Source organism: Ostrinia nubilalis, chromosome 1, assembly GCF_963855985.1.
Source record: "Ostrinia nubilalis chromosome 1, ilOstNubi1.1, whole genome shotgun sequence".
NCBI lineage: Eukaryota > Metazoa > Arthropoda > Insecta > Lepidoptera > Crambidae > Ostrinia > Ostrinia nubilalis.
Window position 1 is genome coordinate 15698496 of NC_087088.1, and position 22348 is coordinate 15720843.

General features: G+C 36.4%; 1 non-coding gene across 1 annotated transcript; it reads right to left on the bottom strand.

Annotated features, from left to right (window-relative positions):
• Window positions 1-15487: 15487 nt before the first annotated feature.
• Window positions 15488-15560, bottom strand: Trnaa-agc (transfer RNA alanine (anticodon AGC)). The gene has a single exon. It is a non-coding gene; the product is annotated as a tRNA-Ala (tRNA).
• Between the last annotated feature and the right edge of the window lie 6788 nt (window positions 15561-22348).

Consider the following 22348-nt stretch of genomic DNA (forward strand, 5'->3'; position numbering starts at 1 on the left):
GTTCCAGAGCCTGGAAAAATACGAGACACTTTTCATCTCGATTGAACACGTAGGTACTTTCCCGTCTGGAGAATGGCAATAAAGTCCATGCCATAAGTAAAGCTGGGGCCACACGAAAACGACTTCCTTATTTGCGAATTTCTATTCTATATTTATAAATCAAAAGGTCACTGATTGACTGACTGACTCACTCACTTATCACGAAATCTCAGAAACTACAAATGCTAGGAGGAGTCTCAAATTTTGCATTGGGGTTCCCTTTAGAACGTAGGTGCTCACTAAGAACGGATTTTACAAAACTCAACCCTGAAGGTAAAACGGGATCCACGCATACTAAGTCGCGGACAGCGGTGATCCTTTAGGGACACATAAATGTTATTTTAGGCCCTCACTCTAAGAAACAAATACGATTATTTACAAGTACTTATATCTCATTTACACCAATAAACTACGTAATTACGTACTCTCCGTATATTTGTATAACTGAAGCTTTCCTAGTCTTTGTGAGAAAAAGGAATGATTCAGTACGAAGCAAAAACAAAAGATTTATTTTTATCGTAGTCACTGAGATCTTTTAATGAATGCGGCACCTCACAAAGGGAGCTGAAGAGCTGACCTTTAAGGATCTTTCACTCGCTGAAATGAAAACTCGTGAATTGAAAAGGACACTTTTTCTATGAAAATATTATATCCTACGTAGAGATGTAAATTGACCGAATCTGACCGGTCACGACTGTTAAAACCATAATATGACCGGTCATTTATTGTCAAATTCAGTCAATTTGACTAAAATATTACTGAATAATTTATTTATTTAGGTACTTACTCAATTTTATGCAATATTAAAGGAAGGAACGTTTTATTATACCATTATTTGTTTCAATTAAGATTTCTATTAAGGCGATTAGAGTCCTCAATCCGCGCCAAATGGGCATTTTGTAAAGCCTACTCCTCTTTTACCACTGGATAGAAATAGTTGAAAAAAATATATGTTATACAACAGTTCAAGGACTACATTTGTGACGTTTGAATTTTCGCTACGTCTCTTTGTTTTGGATTAAAAAAATAAATACGGGACATCGATTTTTTACTTAAATTCCCTACTCCTCCAAAACGGCTATGTTAATTTAAAAGATTTTTGCACGAATAGATTAGGAATTCTTTAATCTTTAAATGACACGTTGCGTTTTTTAATCGAACATTACTTTCATTCATAAATTTTACTTTTAATAAATTCCGAACGTTTTGCTGTTGAGGGGGCCTTCGCGGGGTGCGGGCGGCAGTCGGCCGCTGGCCTTCAGACGGGGAGGTTGTGTCACTCGCTGCAAACTGACATTAGCGATCAAAATGAATTTTTTCTTTGGCTGAGTTGCACCACCTGACGTGACCTAACTTTGACCGTAGCTTTGGCGATAACCGGTGTTTTTTGTATGGAGTTAGACAGACTTTTGACGCTTGTCAAAGTTGAAGTAAGATGGTGCAACCCAGCTTTTGTTCGACAATAGATTTTATGTCAGAATTGTTCATAGAGTACATGCAGTCAGACGATACAATTGAATTATGACGCGCTCAGACGCTATTTTCTACCTGAATAGAATCTATTAGTGTAAAAAAACTATAATTGACTCCAAAACAACTGCACTAGATAAATACAAGTAGAAAAATTATTACGTTATTTATTTACTAGGCCTTTGCAATCAGTATCCAAATTAGGAGCTAGTCAGAATCTGTAACTTAATCGATTTACGTGAAGAAAACAATTTATATTTTTCGGCCATTCTCACGATTAGGCGTTCTCAGCCTAATTACCATATCATTTTTGAAATTTGGCTTAATTGACTTAAACGCATTTAAATATGAAACACATGAAAAGTACGAATTTAACAATCGTTAAGGCGTCAAATTATTCCAAGCGGTTTTCGCGTAAATGAGACCCAAAAATTTTATGGTCACGGTAATTAGATAAGGCTAATACTTAATCTAACGGTAATTATAAAAAATATGTTAAATAGTAAGAAAACAATATCTTGCATTGATAAATTTGTATATAAATATATAGCGTCATAAAAAACGCTGTAGGTACACTGAATAACCCTTTGAAAAAAGGAAAACACTCATTTCTATTATTTATTGTATCAAGATATTTTCAGTGTACTGCAACAATCGAGGCTTTAACAGGAACACTTAGTTTCGGCCAGAAGGGGCTACGTTTCACATTTCATTAGAATTTTAATCATCATTTATTTGATTTCAATGTGGTACAAACGATTTAACGTACAGATAATGGATCAGGAGATCTCACAAATTTGATTTTTCGGATATGCATATATCGAAAAATTAATTAATGATTTAAGTGATTTTTCCTCTTTTTAATCTATCTGCGATTAGCCATCACCCATTTGCAGATTAAATTGAATTTGTAATAATGACTGTGTAATAATGACAGTTCCAGCTCAGCATATCCCATGATTTGTCACCTCGATTCTTTTACAATAAGTTTTTAGATTGATGCTATTCGCTTTCTCCTGAGCCTAAATGCAGAATTCTTAGAATTTAGAAGGGATGCAGCAAATAGATTGCAAGAAGGACTAGTCTTTGGTTGTAAGCTTTACAGGATTTTCCACACCCTCTTTGACGTTTGGTATCAGTTCAATGGACTTTGTAAACCAAGGTGCACAGCTCAAGATTTTTGAAACTTTATTTTGAAAACGTTAAAGTATTTCTACATTTGCGAGGCTAAGTCGATGCCATGTCTACATGGGTTTTAGGATCCATTTGTATATAGTTTATTCTCCAAGCTTCTTCTGTCCAGTACCCATTGCATATTCACGAAGTTTTTTCTATGCATAACAAAGCAGGTAGGATGCAGTTTAGGATGGTACAAAGTGCCTATATACTCTTGCCTTGAAAAGTCCCATTGTCTGTTGATTTGTTCTCTTTTGTTCTTAATATGATCACGCCAGGTAAGTGTCACTGTTGGAAAATCTCATCTTCTTAGAGCAAAGGTATTATGGATAGATGTTAATGGTATTATATTAGAATTAATCAAAAATAAATATCTGGTACGAGACATGTTTCATGCAGGGGTGACATCTCCTGGCCATCAGAAAGCCCCGATTTCACTCCAGGTAACTTCTTTTTGTGGGGTCACCTTAGGGGTTAAAATATACTCTTAAATCCAACAACCATGCAGCAACTGAAGCTGAACATTTGTCATGAAATTGAATCTATTTCGAGGTTACTCTAACGAAAGTTTTTTTAAATTTTGATTGTCAGATTGGAAGAAAAGTCCGTACAGTTGTTATGCGAAAGTCTAGGTATATTTCATATTTTATCATCATACTTATTCAATCGTGAGTGCAATTTGTAGGTAATAATATCATACAACGGTGATTATAAATATACGGTAATTAGTACATGGAAATTATAAAACGATAGTTTTTCTTCAAAATTTACAAAATCTTCAGCTTATGCAAATACTGTCTTACTACAACGTATGAAGGCCAAAGTACTGAATCTATTTAAATTAACAACGTGGATCTACCTTCAAAAATCGAGTATAAAAATAAGGACATGGTAAATAGAAAAATTGAAAACCAAAGATATGGTAATTATACTCTTACGCAATTCATCGACGGTACGACAACGCAATAGACGTCTACTTGCTAACAGGTCTTAGAACTAACTAATGGCTCGCGCCGCGCGCGTTAATGATGTGTCAAATATTATTATTTAGGCTTGTGTGCCCAAAAACAGAAAACGTCACGGGAATTAGGACTCTCGCTCGGACAAGCAGTTTTTTAATTCTAATTATTTACAGAATGGTTCTATTGAATAGATATTTTGCTATGCGTAAGACAATCTTTTGTACTCTTTAAAATGTTGAATGGAGTAAACCAAATCTATACGACATAAAAATTACAGCCAAGTTTTAACATTAAGTCGGTGTGCGGACGCGTAACGGTAATTAGAGAATAGAGGTTCATGAAATTAATTAAGTCACAAATACTTAAAATAGAGGCCTATGATTTAATGCACAACTGGATGGGGTTGTTAAGTAACATATAAAAATACATGCATGTCTCTAATTTGTCATTTTTAACGATTTAACAGCCCGGACACCCAAAAACTAGCTCATCTGAGAATGGCCGTTTTCATACTTATTAGAATTAGATTTTCAATATGTTTCTTCGCGAAAATACAACAATTAAAAATAACACCTGTAACGCCCCTGGGTCTGCGGGTGTCTATTGGCGACGGTAATCATTTACCAACAGGTGATCCGTTTGCTCGTTTGCCTCCTGTCACATTAAAAAAATTTAAGATAAGGTGGTATTGAATTTTTCTATAGAGCTTATTAAAAAATTTGGATACTGATTACAAAATTAGCCATTTTCGGAGTCGGTGGCAGCCTACCTTTTGGTGAGTCGTTTTGAGTGAAATTAATCTATTTCATGCCTTTAGTAGATTATAGGTACTCAGTAGACCTTGTTGTTGCCATTGATGAAACGTACCTATATTATTAAAAAGTTTCGCAGATAAAAACTGAAATCCTCTTATTAGGTGATGAATTTTAGGAGCATGTCATGAAACCAACATTATTAGCATACAAGAGCTTGTTTTAAAAAAAATCTTTTTATTTATGATGGGGAATTTACTGCGGCGTAGGAGCAGAGATTTTCCGTTTGTAGATCGTAATAATTTCGAAGAATAGGGATGTTTTGTGGATAAAGCAAGAAAGTAGCAAGAGTTTGAATTAGTCCGTCGGTGAACTTACCAAAAAAAAAACTCTAAATGTATTTTTCACTTTTTTAAACTTATGAAAATTTAAAGAGATGAAGCGCACCAAAGTTCAGAAAATGAGGCACATGACGTCAAGGCATGCTTAAAAATGTGGCGATTTGTGTCGTCACGCGGAATTTCATCGCAACATATCTTCGTAATTACTTGTTTAATTGACAAATAATAATATCCTGTGTCCAATATTTTTTGATAATGATAAATTGACGGACCAAAAGTTTTTTTTAAGAAACTAGCCTATTCTTATGGCCACATTCCAGCTCCATCATCAGACCCTGCAGTTTACCTTAGAGAATTGAAGACTCATGATTTTCAAAGTAGCGTACATACATAACATTAGGTACTTGCTTATACAGGGTGTCCCAAAAACAATGGATAACCCTTCAACCATCGATAGGCCTCGCCATGGTCTCCCTAACGTCCAATTTTGACCCCAGTAAAAATATCACCGTTTTCAAGAGTTTTAAGTTTTTGTGCATTTTTAGAAAATTGTAATGAAATTATTTAGGTATAATAATAAATAAATACAAATCAAACGAGCCTAAACTCTATGGAATCGTTTAATCCCGGAGTTTGCTATGGGGCCACTGGCATTCCAGCTCTACCATCAGATCAGCTCCATGTCATCACAATATTGCATTGTCACCCGAATTACATGTATATCCGAAATTTTAACTCAATCAATTGATGAAGGATTTCTAATAAAAAGACAAATACATTTTCAGTTTATCTATACTTATAATAAATCTGTAGAGAGGTCAATTCTGTACATTAAATATATTTTCAAAATAACTATCAGGGGGTGATTAGTGATCGATACTGATGCCAAAAATGCAATCAGTAAAATTTTTGTCTGTCTGTCTGTCTGTCTGTCTGTCTGTCTGTCTGTCTGTCTGTCTGTCTGTATGTTCCTTATAGAAACAAAAACTACTCGACGGATTTTAACGAAACTTGGCACAATTATTCTTCATACTCCTGGGCAGGTTATAGGATACTTAGGAATTCCCACGGGAATGGGAATTAGCGGGAAAATCGTTTTGTATGAAAAATCTGAACCGTTTAAGTTAGACGCTTGAAATTCGGCATGCAGGTACCTTAGTAAAATTAAAGCTTAGTTACAACAGGATATTGCAAAATTCCCACGGGAACGGGAGTTAGCGGGAAAAACATTTGTATGAAAAATCTAAACCGCTTAAGTTAGACACTTGAAATGGCAATGCCAGATTTTGTATGGAAGGTGGCGTCTTTTTTTTTCGCGCGGCCATCGACCAAACTTTGTTTTTTTATTACAAAATAGTGTAATAAACCAAACTTACTATGACATGTATATCTCTAAACTCAGTCTGAACTGAGTTACGAGCGTTAGAAGTTTGATGATTTACATACTAGATTTGCTTTTTGCGCGCAAGTTTTGTAAGAAAAGACAATGCCGGAAATTGGCGTCTCTTTTTTTTCGCGCGGCCATCGACCAAACCATGTTTTTTGGTTACAAAATAAAGTAATAAACCAAACTTACTACGACATGTATACCTCTAAACTCAGTCTGAACTGAGTTACGAGCATTAGAAGTTTGATGTTTACATACTAAGAATTGCTTTTTGCGAGCAAGTTTTGTGTGAAATTGCAACAAAATAGTAACATTGTATGTGTAAACAAACAATACCATCCATTAAAGGCTCCAGACATCAGTGTGGAGTAGAATCAGCGCAATAAAAAAATAGCGGAATATTTTGTTGCAATGGCAATGCCAGATTTTGTATGGAAAGTGGCGTCTTTTTTTTTTCGCGCGGCCATCGACCAAACTTTGTTTTTTGATTACAAAATAGTGTAATAAACCAAACTTACTATGGCATGTATACCTCTAAACTCAGTCTGAACTGAGTTACGAGCAATAGAAGTTTGATTATTTTCATACTAGATTTGCTTTTTGTGCGCAAGTTTTGTAAGAAATGCAACAAAATATTGCGCTATTTTTTTATTGCGCTGATTCTGCTCCATACTGATGTCTGGAGCCTTTAATGGATGATATTGTTTGTTTACACATACAATCTCACTATTTTGTTGCAATTTCTTACAAAACTTTGCGCGCAAAAAGCAAATCTAGTATGAAAATCATCAAACTTCTAATGCTCGTAACTCAGTTCAGACTGAGTTTAGAGGTATACATGTCATAGTAAGTTTGGTTTATTACACTATTTTGTAATCAAAAAACAAAGTTTGGTCGATGGCCGCGCGAAAAAAAAAAGACGCCAATTTCCGGCATTGTCTTTTGGCATGCAGGTACCTTAGTAAACTTGAAGCTTAGTTACAACAGGATATTGCAAAATTCCCACGGGAACGGGAGTTAGCGGAAAAAAACATTTGTATGAAAAAATCTAAACCGCGTAAGATAGATGAAGGGGGTACAACGGGATCCACGCGTACGAAGTCGCGGGCGGCCGCTAGTTCTTCATAAGTGACACAGAGAGAATGACAATAGACAAAAGCAGAAACATTTGCTTTTTTAGGCCATAGACAATACTAGGTACTAATGCGTTCCAATAGGGATGATGACTGGGTAATGAAATCAAAATTCTATTTAGTCCGTCAGACAGATAATTAGAAAATACCTATTAGACTCATATTTTTAAATTTTTTCTAAAAGTAATCGAATAATTACAGTATTATATTGAGTTGAAATGTCGCGTGACGTCACATTTGAGTAAAAATTCTACTCAAGCGTGGCGTATCGCGCCATTTCAACTCGATGTAGCACTGTTATTTAATTATTTAATTATGAAAGAAAATAAAAAATATGAGTCTAATATTTTCTAATTATCTGTCTGACGGACAAATAATTGAAATTTTGATCTAGCCTAGTTGTCGTCAGGAAGTTGGTCTTACTAATTCAGCTTGCAAGATTCCACCCGAACAAACATTTATGTAATTAAATACATACATCATAAATTGCAAGCTAAATAAAAGCTTGTAATAAAGTCGGGTTTGTTCAAATTTCGAGAACGACTGAACCGACAAAAACATTAGAAAATTTACGAAAAATAAAATAAAATTTTATCCCGTACAAAATGTTCATGGATTTTGTTATTTTTATTAAATACCTTTACGCCTGAGTTAAATGACACCGACATCAAGGTTCATCAATTTAAGTTTAAAATAATAGGCAGTAATGTATGAAGAAAGAGCTTCTATTCTGTATCTACCTATGCCCGTGTATTTTTGATCGGTGTCAAATTGGAGTTTTTGGTGCGGGGTACGCGGGTGTTGCTCGCGGCGTGAAGGTTAAACGCCCAAGGTCATTGAGGACTCTAATCGCCTTAAGATGACTGAAATCAATCTGACTAAAAATGACGGTTTTTGACAGTTTATGACTACTTTTTGACCAATTTGACCGTAAATGACGATCAGTCTAAATCCGTCACTTTAGTCATTTTCAACACTAATCCTGGGGCAATGAAAGGTATCGCTTGTAGAGTGGCACTTTAAAATGGATCCTCCGAAAGAGCTCGCTTTGAGCACTGTAGCAGGAACGTGTATTTACTTAACGTGTATCTAAACTTACTTACTTATCTACATTTACTCGTATCCCAGTCCGTTTTTGAGTAAGCGATTGTAAAATGCACGGATTTACCTTACCATTAGGCAAAATGAAGCTTTATAAGAATGCTAAGTACAGTAGACGGTGCATTTTCGTAGCAAATTCGCACCTATTACAGCCAACACAAAACTGCTCGTGTTTGCACCATCTTACTTTAACTTTGACAAATGTCAAAAATCCGTCAAAATCCATACAAAAAGCACCGTTTATTGTTATTTTAACGGTTAAAATAAGGTCTAAGGCTGAGTCGCACCACCCAACTTTGACCGTAACTATGACGATAACCGGTGTTCTTTGTATGGATTTCGACAGTTTTTTGACGTTTGTCATAGTTATAGTAAGATGGTGCAACCCACCCTTAGTGTTAAGATTTTTCTGTTAGATCTGTCGGGTTACCTTTTTATTATTTTTGACGTTCATAAGTGCCAAAATACTGGTCTAAATATCGCAAACATTTTTGGTTTGATTTGATTTGTCAGGTACAAGTAAAGTAAACTAGGCGTGGGAATAGCCAACAAATACTTACCTGAAAGTTTCTAAAACAATCACCTATCGAATAAATTAATAACTTCTAGTTAAAATCACAACGTAATGTTTACTCCAAACTTCTGAAGTTAAACTCTAAGTTCCTGTATTTCTTGTAAGGTTGGTGGACATAGTGCTATGTACACACAGTGTAATTTATACATACGACCCCTCTGACGTTATAACGTCTGAAAGCCACAGATAACAAAGCTTTGAATTTACAATGACCTTTTGTTTCGGGAGCTCTGCCATAGCCTAAGGCTCGGACAAATTGATTTTCGAGGGACATTAGGTATATTTGACACCCTGCATTGAATTCGAAAACCCGAAAGTTAGGAAGTTATACCTGTATGATCTTTGCAGTTATGATGACACTTAATAATATTATGACTCTGAATATTCTTTTATTTTTTTAAACATTTATTTAAGGCAACAGACAGTCATGTATAGAAACAAGTAATGAATAAATATGTGATGGTTTTTCCAGTACTAATTACTACAGATTTCGATTTTAATACCAAAATAGTGGTCAACGCAAAGTAGCGCTACTTACTGTGCCTAGTAATCAGATTTGTAGAGATTAATGCAAGGTTCCTTTGAAAATACACGCATACACCAAAATCATAGGAACATTAAATAAATTACGTAACCAAAAAAATTTTGCGTATGAACTTAAAACAGCTTTCAATTCCATTTACGTTTCAACTCCGTTTCAAAGTTGCTCGAGTATGCAAAGAAACGTTCAGCCCCCGAGACCGAAGTATCCCGAATACGTGAACGCGCAATATGAACGACTCCGTAGAGAATGAAATAATATGAGTGCGTTTGCATTATCTAGTACCGATAATTTTACCGTCCATTGGGCTCGTGATCGTGAGTTTGGTGCCGATAATTTACCGTTGGCCGGTATCTTGACTCTCGTCCAAAATATTATCTGCTAGGTATAATAATGTTCATTAACCCTCGTGCCAGCACATTTGCCGTCTGCTAGGGTTCTCTATAACTTAAATTTAATGCAAAACATCGACTGTTTGTCCCATAGCAAAATACGATGATTGACAAGTTGACTGTACTGTTCCCTGTATAAATGGATAGCTGCCATGTAGCAAATAAGTATACCTACTCAGATAATAGCCTTTTTAATATTAAATGGTTTTATTTACGGTAATAACTCGATTAGCAAGGTGGCATTAGCTACAAATTACAATATGCATGCGACATATTTATCGTCCCGGTAAAAAGTCGGTCTGATATTAAATTCTGCACTAACTCAATGAAACGTGGAGTTTCTATGAATTATAGCGATTCCCAAGACCCTTATAGGAAACACCTTAAAAAACGACTAGACGCGTCACAGATAAATAACGATCTGAAGGGCATTTTCATCCCCTAAATAAAAACTGGAGTATTTTCGTGAGTCCTCTCCCTAACATTGTTATTGTGTTCGGTCAGTGACCTCGCTATAATGCTCACTTTTTAAGTCTTTTGTCATTTAGATTTTTGTATAAAAGACGGTTTTAGATCCAATTCTAAGAAGCTCACTGAAAGGAGCCTTAGAAGGAAAATAAAAAGAACAAGACTACTGAGAACCTGGAAAATGAATTTAGTTTTTTTTATCTTAGTAGGTACTTATAATGTTATTATTGCGGTAATAATGGTAATGGACTAAAATACCTTATAATTGATTGTATTTGACAGCTCATTCTTCTTCGTTCGTGTAAAGAGAAAAATATATTTGCTGGAACTTAAGATGGACTAATTGATTGATTATTACATGTAAGTTAAGTAATTATTGTACACCTAGATACGTAGATAAGCCCCATTACCTCATAGGTCAGCGTCAAATAGTTGTTACCCAAACCAGGCCTGTTCATCTCCGCGAGTTTACATCGAAAACAAAACACGCACGATGGCCCACCTATAGGATACTATTCGACAAGGCCTCACATACGAGCGAACACTGACTCACGCAAGCGTATTCTTGTGTATGATGGAAGAAAATAAAGAAAATGGTGTACTAAATACTGTGCAGTATTTAACTGCCTAAATAGGTAATAATAAAAACACAGAATGTACTTTTTTAAGTTGCCTCAAGACACTGAGAGGTAAATAAGTATGTAGTTAATATTATTCATGATAATTCATGCTAAATCATGTATTTCCTCCGCCATTTTCCGCAGTTTGGCACCTCACGTCACATCATTTTACCGAAGTCAGCCCTATAGCTTCGGCGCAGTGCCGATCACTGACGTTTGTCAACAAAATGGTGCTTGACTCTTGAGACAGGCTAAATTACACCATATTGTTAATGACATTGAGCATACATTTTTTTAAATACCTTCGAGAAGTAAAACTTCTGTACGTAGTACTTATTATTATTCTGTGCCCAAACTGTCCACAAAGCAAAGTTGACAACAGTTGACAACACAACCTTATTCCAATGTAACAAAGACGTCTTGCGAACTTTTTGGCTACTTTGGGTGACACGAACTATTTGACGCTGACTGTGCTTTATTGATTTCTTACTTTCAATACCTTACATTAATTAAGGACTTATTTACCTACTTATATTTGAAAATAACATTTCCTCATACGGTCTGCACAGCCTTTCACTGCGCCAATTATGGCTTATTATAAGTTTGGTCATACAAGTTTCGTTTTTCAAACTGCTCTAAATATCTAGTTATTCCTATTCGATACTAACAAGAAATGTAAGAATTTCTATCCCTACTACGCGATAGTGACGTGAAACACTCGATTAAATTAAGTTTTGTCGATTTGACTTGTTACTAAAATTGAGTATAATTTCGTCTGCTATAAATGTTTACTCAACACAATCTTAATTACTTTATTTCATCAGCAAACTACTCGTAGCTCAGACAAGCATAAATACGCTTCAGTAAGCTTGCATCTTGACTTCTAGACTAGCTATATAATAAACGTTTTAAGAGTCTTGTAATCTTATAATGGTTTTTACAACTAACGAGAACAAGTCCAAAGTGCAACGTTATCTACAAAATGCTATACCCATCGTTCATAATCATCACGTGATTCCCCTGAAAATCTGTTGAATCTCATCCAATTGGTCTGTTTTCAACCACCTTTGAACTTAGTGAAAGTATTTTCCCGCCTAATTCAAAGTCTGTCAAGTTTCAAACATTAACGCTCGTATTCACAAACATTGCTATGAGGTCTCACAGTGCGCGTGGACGCACAGGGTCACACACGGACCAATCACAGACCTGTATTCAACGCTGTGTGTTCGATTTGCTGCTTGGCGTAAAGCTCTCGTCTTGCAACACTATCTAGGGTCTATTCTAATATAACTAATACCATTCACGTGTAAGTTCTCTTTCACTCATTCCAGCATCCAAATTAAACTGAATGAGACGGAATAAAGCGAATTACGTAAAAATAGTTTTGAGTAGAGCCCTTTTAGAGGCGTGGTGAGGTCGTTAAATCAGGAAACAGAGGCCTGCATTCTGAGCCCTTATAGGGGTATACACTTATATGGGGACACTATCGCAGTGCTAGATCTAGTTATTTGGCATACAGACGGGTTTTAATAATTTAATAATAATCGGTACTGTGGAGGTTTCTTTTGCGTGAAACGATTACCAGGAAACTTTTATCAAGAATCTAAGAAAGAAGAATATCAACATCCTATTGATGTTTAAGTCGAAGCTATTTAACTAGGTATATACGAGTACATGCAAAATTATTATAGTGCCTCCTAATCATCCCTAACCTTTTTAAGTGCATTAAACTAACTCTAATAGCAAAGTGAAATTATCATGCGGTTGTTGGGACTGTTCGATCTTTAACTCAGTAGATTTTATCGCTCTTATTTACAAAATTGCTTGGTTCGAAGTCGAACTACTTACTAAACGTAACAAGACCCATTAAGCTTATTGAGTATTTTTCCACTGACGCAGTTGCTATTATAGTGCTACATAATACTCGTCTGATTATATTGACATTGGAAGCAAACAAAATTCTTGTCGCACAAAGAAGGAACTATCTCGATTCCCCATAAAACAGCTGTTGCAATATTAACTGAATGCGGGCATAGAAGTGCTGCATAAGTATATCGTGTAAATGTTTCTAGTAGCTACTGTAAAGATTTAAAGGGAGCCGTTCGTAAAGGTTGATGTCGGCTTGAAAATAACAATTTGGACACACAAATGAATGATTATCTTAAATCTTTTAATTTATCTTCTTTTAATCTTTGCCAAACAACACTGGTCATCATGGAAATAATCGGGGGAGACCTGTTCAGCAGTGGACGCCCTATGGCTGAAATGATGATGATTATGAAACAACACAGAAAAATTTGCTATGACTGATAAAGGGTTAAAACTGCAAGTATTATCGTTATACAGTGGCGATAAAAGTTTAATGGCGTTGGAAGACAGAAAATAACCAATTTTATGTCACTTGTGTGCAATAACTGCAATACTATCTACCTACACCCAAATTTTCATCAATTCATGACAGTTTATGTAGTAACTTTCAGTGATCTATTTCCAATGCAAATAGTGAAATTGAATTAAAGTCCCATTTATGGTTTACGTCCAATCCCAACCAAACACTACGACATTTACCCCACACCCGGAATCAAATTACGTGTCACAAAACCTTAAATAAAAAAGGATGACAGTGATTTCCCGATTTGGCGATAAATCCGAGACACGTAGGGCGAGGTAAACACAGACATAAAACAAACTCCGGCCATAAAATATATCGCTAAGTCGCCTGATGCATTCAAGCATAACGGCTCTTTTTATTTTATGAATCGCTCTTCAGGAAACTGGGTGCAGCAATGGCAAAAGCATAGGTAAAAACTTTCAGAATAAAAAGAGTTCTCGGACCCGTAAAATTAATTAAGTTTTAAATTGTACAGCGAATTTAAACTCTGGACTTCTTCTTGAGAAGTTAAAAATATCAAGATGGTCATTTACAACTTCAACTTGACCGTTTCTATGAAATAATTTAATTTTACTCCCTCAGGAGTAATTAACGAAGTTTTATTCAGTAATTGAAATAAAATCTATTTTATTAACTAAATAAAACTCGCTCTTGAAGTCTACAAAACATAGCCAACATTGCTGACAATATGAAGATTATTTTCATATAAATATGAAGCTTGACCCCTTGGCGCTGCGTAGAGATGTATCCTCACTGTGCATCTTCTATCGCATGTATCACGGGGAGTGCTCCGAAGAATTATCCGGACTTATTCCTGCCGCCACTTTTCGCCACCGATCTACCCGACAGCACTTCCACCCCCATCACTTAGATGGTTGGCAGTCCACAACAGTACGTTTTTCTAGAAACTTCCTGCCCCGTACAACCAAACTGTGGAATGGACTGTCGTCTGCGGTGTTTCCGGACGGATACGACCTGCAAGCTTTCAAGAGGAGAGCGTATCTTTATCTTAAAGGCCGGCAACGCACCTGTAACGCCCCTGGGTCTGCGGGTGTCTATGGGCGACGGTAATCACTTACCATCAGGTGATCCGTCTGCTCGTTTGCCTCCTATCACATAAAAAAAAAAAAAAAAAAAAAGCTGCTACAGAGAATTTACAGAAAGTAAACACCTTTAACCTATTACCGACATACCTAGCTGTTAAGATGTTATTTTGATACTTCTATAAAAATGTCTAGTCTCGGCTGGTTTTGTCGTGTAACTGCAAATATTATAAGTTTCCTGCGAGCGATAGGTCGCCGTTTTCCCATGCCAATACAACGCAATAAACTCTCCTTTTGATTGCATCGTAATATGAAATGCCTATTCATTTTGTACTTTGAAAGCATGTTTAATAACTGAACTTACTCCTTCGTGTACCTACAGCACCTACAGTGACAATATTGGGCAGTAATTCTCTGCCTAAGCCGGGTGTGTTAGAACAAATTCGCCAATATTTGGTATAACAGTGTTAAAGTTGTGATAGACAACTTGGCGTTACATAGAAGCCACATTTTATAGTAATGTACTTTTAAAAAAGTTTAAGGTTATCCTAGATTATTCCACTACGTTCACCATGGTGAAGAAAGTAGAACTGTAGTTAGAACATTTAAAAAAACTTTTGTTCTTGGGTGCCAAACTTATGTGATTCCTACAGTCACAGTGACAAATAAAACACATGACTTGTTGGTGTGTACCACAGGACAAAAAGGTTGCAACAGGCCAACACTAAACAATAAACATAGCTCGCAACTAACATTTATGAAGTGGTTAGGCCATAAATTCACTAGGTACGCCCCGGGTGACCAATCATAACTGGTGGACTATGTAGATTGCTTAAAGGCTTTCAGATAATGTAATATTTGCCCTATTTTTGATAGTAGAAAAAACGCTCAACGATTGCTGTTACTACGAAACCGTAGTAGATACGTAGAAAACGCCCGCAATGACATCTGATAAATGAGATTCAGTCTAGGATTCATTTAACTTAAAAAACACTCTTACTATAAAAAATGTGTGATGAAACGTAATATTAAGCATTGAGTCTAGTTTGTGATCGACGTGTTGCTAGTATAAAAATTACACAATTAAAAAACTAATTGGAGGCGCCGGGTATCGATCCCGGTACCTCTCGCATGCTAAGCGAGCGCTCTACCATCTGAGCTACGCCCCCGTTGGTTACACTGGCGAATAATTCCATATGTATCAGAGTTCCAAGATAATAATAAAACAAACTAGTTACGCATGTGACATTGAAAAAATCGGATCAAGTCCGACGCCCAGAGTAGAATGATACTTTCACTTCTTATCGACAGAAGCGTAGCTGTAGATGCTAACTATCCGTCACTGTGCGCAAGATGTGCAAAAAGCAGTAAGCAGATAAATTATGCGAATGGTAACGAACTATTAAAAATACTCATCTACGAATATCTACAGCTGTAGACAAGTCACCCTTACTAGTTGAACGTTGTAAGTAGGTACGTACCTATACGTGACAGAATAGTCACATTCTTGTGTGATGTGATATGGTGGTCCACCACAGGAAATTAAAAAATGAGGTAATCTCTGTGCTTGTGAGATGCCAATTGTAGAAATAAAAGTCATAAATAGTTAATATTATAATCAAAACGATAGAAGAATAAGCAAAAAGTTGATAAATAGGTGCTATTGGCAAACATAATTATTTACGTCTTCCGTATGAGTGGTTATTTATTCTGTGGTATGAGTAAGTGGTCTGTGAGGGTGCACTCTATGTGGCTTAGTCCTGTATTAAGATGTATGGGCATCGTTTGCGGTGAATTTCGTAGCCTCAGGGACTATCTGGCACTAGGGATTGTTTGGAAATAAACTAGAAACCTTTTCATTTTAAATTAATCCTTTCTAATCGCAATTGATGTTACTTCCGGTACAAAGAAGCTTTTGCCTTTGAAACCTTTTAATGTAAGCTTTGCAGAAGAAGAAAATAATAAAATAAACTGTATGTAATAGGTAAGTAAGTTTTTTAGAAAACGAATAAAACGATATTATGAATGAACTTAAAATGAATAAAAATTTCATAAGATAGGTACTAGAAAGAATATTACCTAGCCTACCTAAGTATTAAAGCTTGAACCATTCTTCAATAAATATAGATATAAGTAATTAACATAGCTTTCGGTCTTTTTTAACGATATTTTATTCTACCACATAACCACCTATTATCCTTCGGTCTTCTTTATGTATTTTTTTTCTGCCACTTTTTAAAAAACAAATAACTGCACACGACTCGCAGTACGATTACGTGGATTGTCCGGTCCGGTCCGAAACATCCGGACGTTAGGGAAAACCTCCGGACAACCGGACCGGGGGCACTGAATGTTTCAAAAAGGAAGCTTATCAAATGATAAAATCAATTACAGTCTCTAATATTGTTTTTGAATCGAAACAAACATACGAAAGTGGTTTCTTTTTCATGACGCATTCAAATGGGTTTTATTATGATAATCTAATGAATCTCAAAGGCGTTTGGCGATTTCACGTGGCTTGGCAACATTGTTGTACAACAAGAGTCTCTACATTGGCTTTTATTTCCAATAAACATTACTTACTCGTATATTCAATTTCGTAACGATAGTGCTGTCCCACTTCGCTATATTTGTGACCAGTCACAATCTCTGTATGAGTTAATTGTAGTACAGTCGTCAAAATCCCTATTTCGTTTTTATTCCAAAATAGCACCTATTACAATTAAATAAGAACACATTATGTTCCTACCAAGATGTTCATTATGTACCTAGAAGACGAGGCGAAGAACATTGGCAAGACTTGAACTCAAACGCGAAGCTCAAGACCGAACGCGATGAAGGACTGTTGTGGACGCCCTCTGTCCCATCTAGGGGACATAGGACCTTAAGTCAAGTAAGTCAAGATGTTCAGTAGTCTGTACATCCTGCTGCAGCGTCAGTGAAGGCGACTTAGAAGCCGGACGCGTGTCCAATGAACCCTAATGTCGGCACGTGTAGAGAGATAGGTACTATTAAAACCTATTTATAAAATATTTACCTAATATTAGCTGTATAATATTAGGTAAATATTTATTATTATACTATGTAATAACCAAAACATATGATTTCAGTTGAGAAAGAAAGGATAATGAGCGAATATCGATGTGAAGTGATCGGTTGAACTTGAGCTTTGCTCCCTCGTAAAAAGCTTTTATTTAAGTTGAAAAGGGCGCTACGATAACTAATAAAAGGTGATTCCACAGACCAATAATGTTTTTTATGGATAACAAGTCAGGTATTTGTAACCATTGTTATTATTATTAGTGCTTAATAACTACTGAAATATCACTTCAAACTACCAATAAGTCTGTTGACTATCTGGTAAGTCTTGACGGTTTTCAGTAGGTCTTCACCTCTTCATCTTGGTGCATCTCTACCAAACCCTCATTTGTGTAGTTGCGTATTGTTAGATGAAGCTAACACGCAATCATCAAATCTTTATCAATTGGCTGATATTGCTAAAAATAGATCGACATCAAAAAGCCACGGCAACGACCGAATACAATAACGTAGCGATTTATCTTATCTACAGGTCGATACACGACTAATAAATTAAATTCGTTTCCACAACGTACTAGTCCTGCTTCTATTCCTGGCCCCACGCACTCTGTCCAAGTATAGTCATTGGAGCACAGTGTAGCTATACGAAATACAGTAAGCTCTCTCTAAACAAACAAAAAATAAAAAAAAATAAAAAAAATGAATTTAATGCCTCACCTGACCAAACAGTGTTTGGCAAACACCTCTATTTAGTTTTTTTTTTATTAAAATGGCTTGACATTAGAGATGAAACGGATATCCGGCAACTATCCGGTAGGCCGGATATCCGGCCTAAATTTACTATTCGGCCGGATACCGGATAGTAGCTCACTATCCGGCCGGATACCGGATATTAAAAATCTACGAAAATTTCCTATGATAAAATGAAACACAATAATATTTGAGTTAAATATCAATAAAATGGCTTATAATAATGACGGTTTTTATCTAAAGTCCAAAAACTTACAAAAAAGCCATATAAGGGCCTTTCAAAAAACTAATTTCCTTTCTGGGCTATTCACTCTAATGACGAATACATAAATACATAGTAAATATATTTTAATGTCGAAATATTGCCAAATAAAATAGGCGATCTTTTTTTCACTGATGGTCTGATGACATACAGGGTGACTTTGAAATCGTTGGCATCCTTTTAATATAAGACTATTCATGATACATAGTGCATTCCCCAAATATGAGACAAATCCAATGAGATTTTTTGTCATTATTTTAACTATGTATTTGTATTAGTGTGCTCTTAAAAAGAGTTTAAAACTATTGTACAGTCAACAGCACATCATCCTATACATTTTGTTGCAAAATAACACTTAATACATTGAAATAAGATGCCACAGTATGAAGATTGATGTGCTGTCGTCTGTACAAGATTTCAAATATTGAAATTTTAATTCATTTGATGTGACTAGGGTTGCCAGGCGTCCGGATTTAGCCGGACATGTTTGGCTTTTTAGGGACTTGTCCGGCCAAAAATTCTCTTGTCCGGCCTGTCCGGCTTTTGTTAGGCTTTTTATGTGGCTGCCGAGCCCATTCAGAACATGCGTGTATTAGAAGCGTACTACCGATTCGAAGATGATAAATTGCATTGCATGGCAAAAAAAGGCGTGTCCGGCTTTTAGGGTAAAATGTCCGGCCAAATTAAGCACCGAGTCCGGCTTTTGTGTTTTTGGACCTGGTAACCCTAGATGTGACTCATATTTGGGGAATCATGAGTAGAGTCTTATTTTAAAAAGAATGCCAACGATTTCAAAGTCACTCTGTATAATGCAGTTCAGTCAGATTACGCAGCAAGTAAACTATAATTGAATTTTCGCTATTCAATCACATACTCACGATGGCAACCGAAATCGCCCGAATTGATCTGCCCCTTAGGCGAGTGGCAAAATCTGACATTCTATTCGAACGAATTCGATTTTCGAAAAGTGTGACTTGTCTAGTCTATTAGACTCACTGATCGCGTTCGAAGCACCTGTGCGGCGCTTAACTCGTTACGACATGCAACATGACAATGGGACAACTATCCGGCCGCCGGATATCCGGCTATCCGGCCTAGCAGCTCGCCGGATATCCGGTATCCGGTATCCGGCCAAACAACTATCCGTTTCATCTCTACTTGACATTTCTATTCCTTGTTGACGATCTAGAGGTCGATTCACGATGCTGACTATGATACAATATTGTTTTTCATGATTGTTCTTAGTTAAAATGCAAAATACTAAGTACATTTATCGCTTTGTATGGTATACTCACATGCTCATTGTCGATACTCGATTCATCATTCAGTATCTACGAGCACATAATTATAGCGCAGTTTTGTAAGAATGCGCTTAGAAATTAATTTTCCACTTATTTTCCATCTATCACCTTGAAACTGGACTGACTCTAGCATACAAGTTATGCTAAAAAGGCTAAATATCAAGCTATAAATACCGATTTCTAAGATATCTAACTGATTTTTTTTAAACCTAAAATAACTCAAGTGGGCTACTGACCCTGCCTACACTGTGTGCGGACGAGCGATTCGTCTAATATCGTTGAGTGCACGTTAATTTCGACAAAGGAAGTCCGCCTCAATTCCAGGAAGGCCGACTACTAACATTATCCTCAAACCATACTGTTTAGAAATGAGGTTTTAATGTCTATTTGTTAAATCCCAGTAACGCCTACTAGAGTGCTTTATTAGACTTTACTTAGGGAGACTTAAAAGGAAACGTATACAATTACTTGATTGCCAATCTTTGAAAACATTGTAAGCAGTTACAAAGATTGTGACAACGGCCACCCATGATTTCAGAGTTTGCGGTTTTGCGCCAGCGGGGTTTACTTCGAAAAATGTTAACCCAAGTTTCGAAATTGACATCCCTCTCACGCAAAGCGAGATGCCAGCTTGAGCGAGAGTGACAGTAGACCCGGAATTGCATAAACAGCGTTTCGGAGTAGCCCTGCAGATCCACAAGAAACAGGCAAATATTTTAGCTAGACTCGTAATGTCCCTATATTAATTTTAGCAGTCAGGTTATGAGAGGGTAAGGTCAGTCTGGTTATGGATTAGTAGGACAACGACTCTAGCCCAATTATAACAATTTCGGAATGAATTGTTAGTTAACAATATCTACATACAATTTATGCCTCTAAATATAAATTAATGTAAGGCCAATCAAGTATCTATAGCAGCTTTTATGAAATGGGTGGAATCACGAAACTGTAAGGGCTCCTTACTCGAGTCAAATTGTTCAGATGTAAGGCCTAACTAAGTGCGTAAAGTTCACTCGTCACACGCATGCGCGTGCGCCGATCGCAAGCGCAACTATTATGACGAGCCGATGAACTCATAATCCGTTTGCTCTGCACTACTCGACCATGTGAATGGCGGAGACTCAAGATGTTTTGAAAACGAATATTTTTTCTGTAAAGCTCCAAGACTGGGAAACATAGTTCAGACATTTATTTCAGTAGCCCTGAATTTTTAAGATCAGCTGAAAATAAAACTCAAAAGATTGTAATTATGGTAACAATAGCTTTATCAAACTTTAGTAACCTCTAAACCGTTCTTAAAACGGTTCTCGGACTTATGGATATGTAATTTTACATTTAAATATGCATCGTAACTAGATATCATTGAAATATTACGTCTTATAACTGGAATCGGGCGTGAGAAATTTAAAAACCATTGTTTTAGTTTTGTACGATGAATTAGATTACTGCGGACGCTGCTCCTATGAGACTTGTTGTTCTTTGTGAGAAAGCAAACTGAAATGTACATTAAAAATATTACAAGAAAAAACAGTGAGTGAGAAATTAATATTAATTCACTGTAGTAGAGGATGCTCAAACTCAAGTATCGATTAAAAATGGTTGCCTCAATTTCAATATCAAGATTAATTTCAGGCTTGAATCCGACCTCATTTCATATTCGAGTGTCACATCAAAATACGGGCCTATGTCAAACTACTTAGATTCCGAAAAGCAAACGTGAGTAAATAAAAACATAAGTATACTCTCCACGCATACAAATTCAATTTTCACACCCACTGGAGCTCCGCGGCTTATCCTTGAGCCTCGTTACCCCTACACAAGCCTTACTATCTATAAATCTCGTGTTTACAAGGAAAAGGACATAAAATAAAATTGCTGGTCTAGTAGCACCTATTTTATGCCAGTTCGGAAGGCGCAGATGTATCGAAATTACGAGTCGGCAGTAATGGAACGTTATATCATGGATCGAAGAAAGAAGTCCACACAATATCAAATAACTTCGTGGTTATTATGACCAACTAGGATCCACACAATCCAACAACCTGTAAAATTTGTGACAGATAAAAAAAATCTTAAGTAGGTTCCAATACCTATTGCTCAGAAGGATTCATTATAAGACAATATCAATAATATCAGACCAAAATTCTCGCCGGTGGAACCACGGGTTTTTCAGAATTGTAGTAATGTAGGTTTTTTAATAAACAAGAACGAGAATTTCTTGGCCATCAAAGTTCACACTTTGGCTTAATTAAATCCTAAATGACTCATTTCTCCGTCCTGCATAACCATCACCGACGAAAAAAGGTTCAACTTATTAAATCCGTTAGTTTTTCGAAAGAAGATCGTTTTAAAATTAACACGATTCTGGAAAAGTTTCATCTCTTTCATCCTAGGCTCTGTACATGTGTAATACAGCGTAAGTGGCGCAGACGCCGCGCGGCAGACAACAATGGGCGACAGGTCGCGACACGGTTGGGCCCTTCACAGAGACGGAATAAGGGCTCAGTTGAGGTCAACAAGGTCTTGTTTCTGTTGTCATTGATGAGACATGGACACTTGCAGTAAGATTCAGTACCTACATCCGTTAAACAGGTTGTACGAAAAG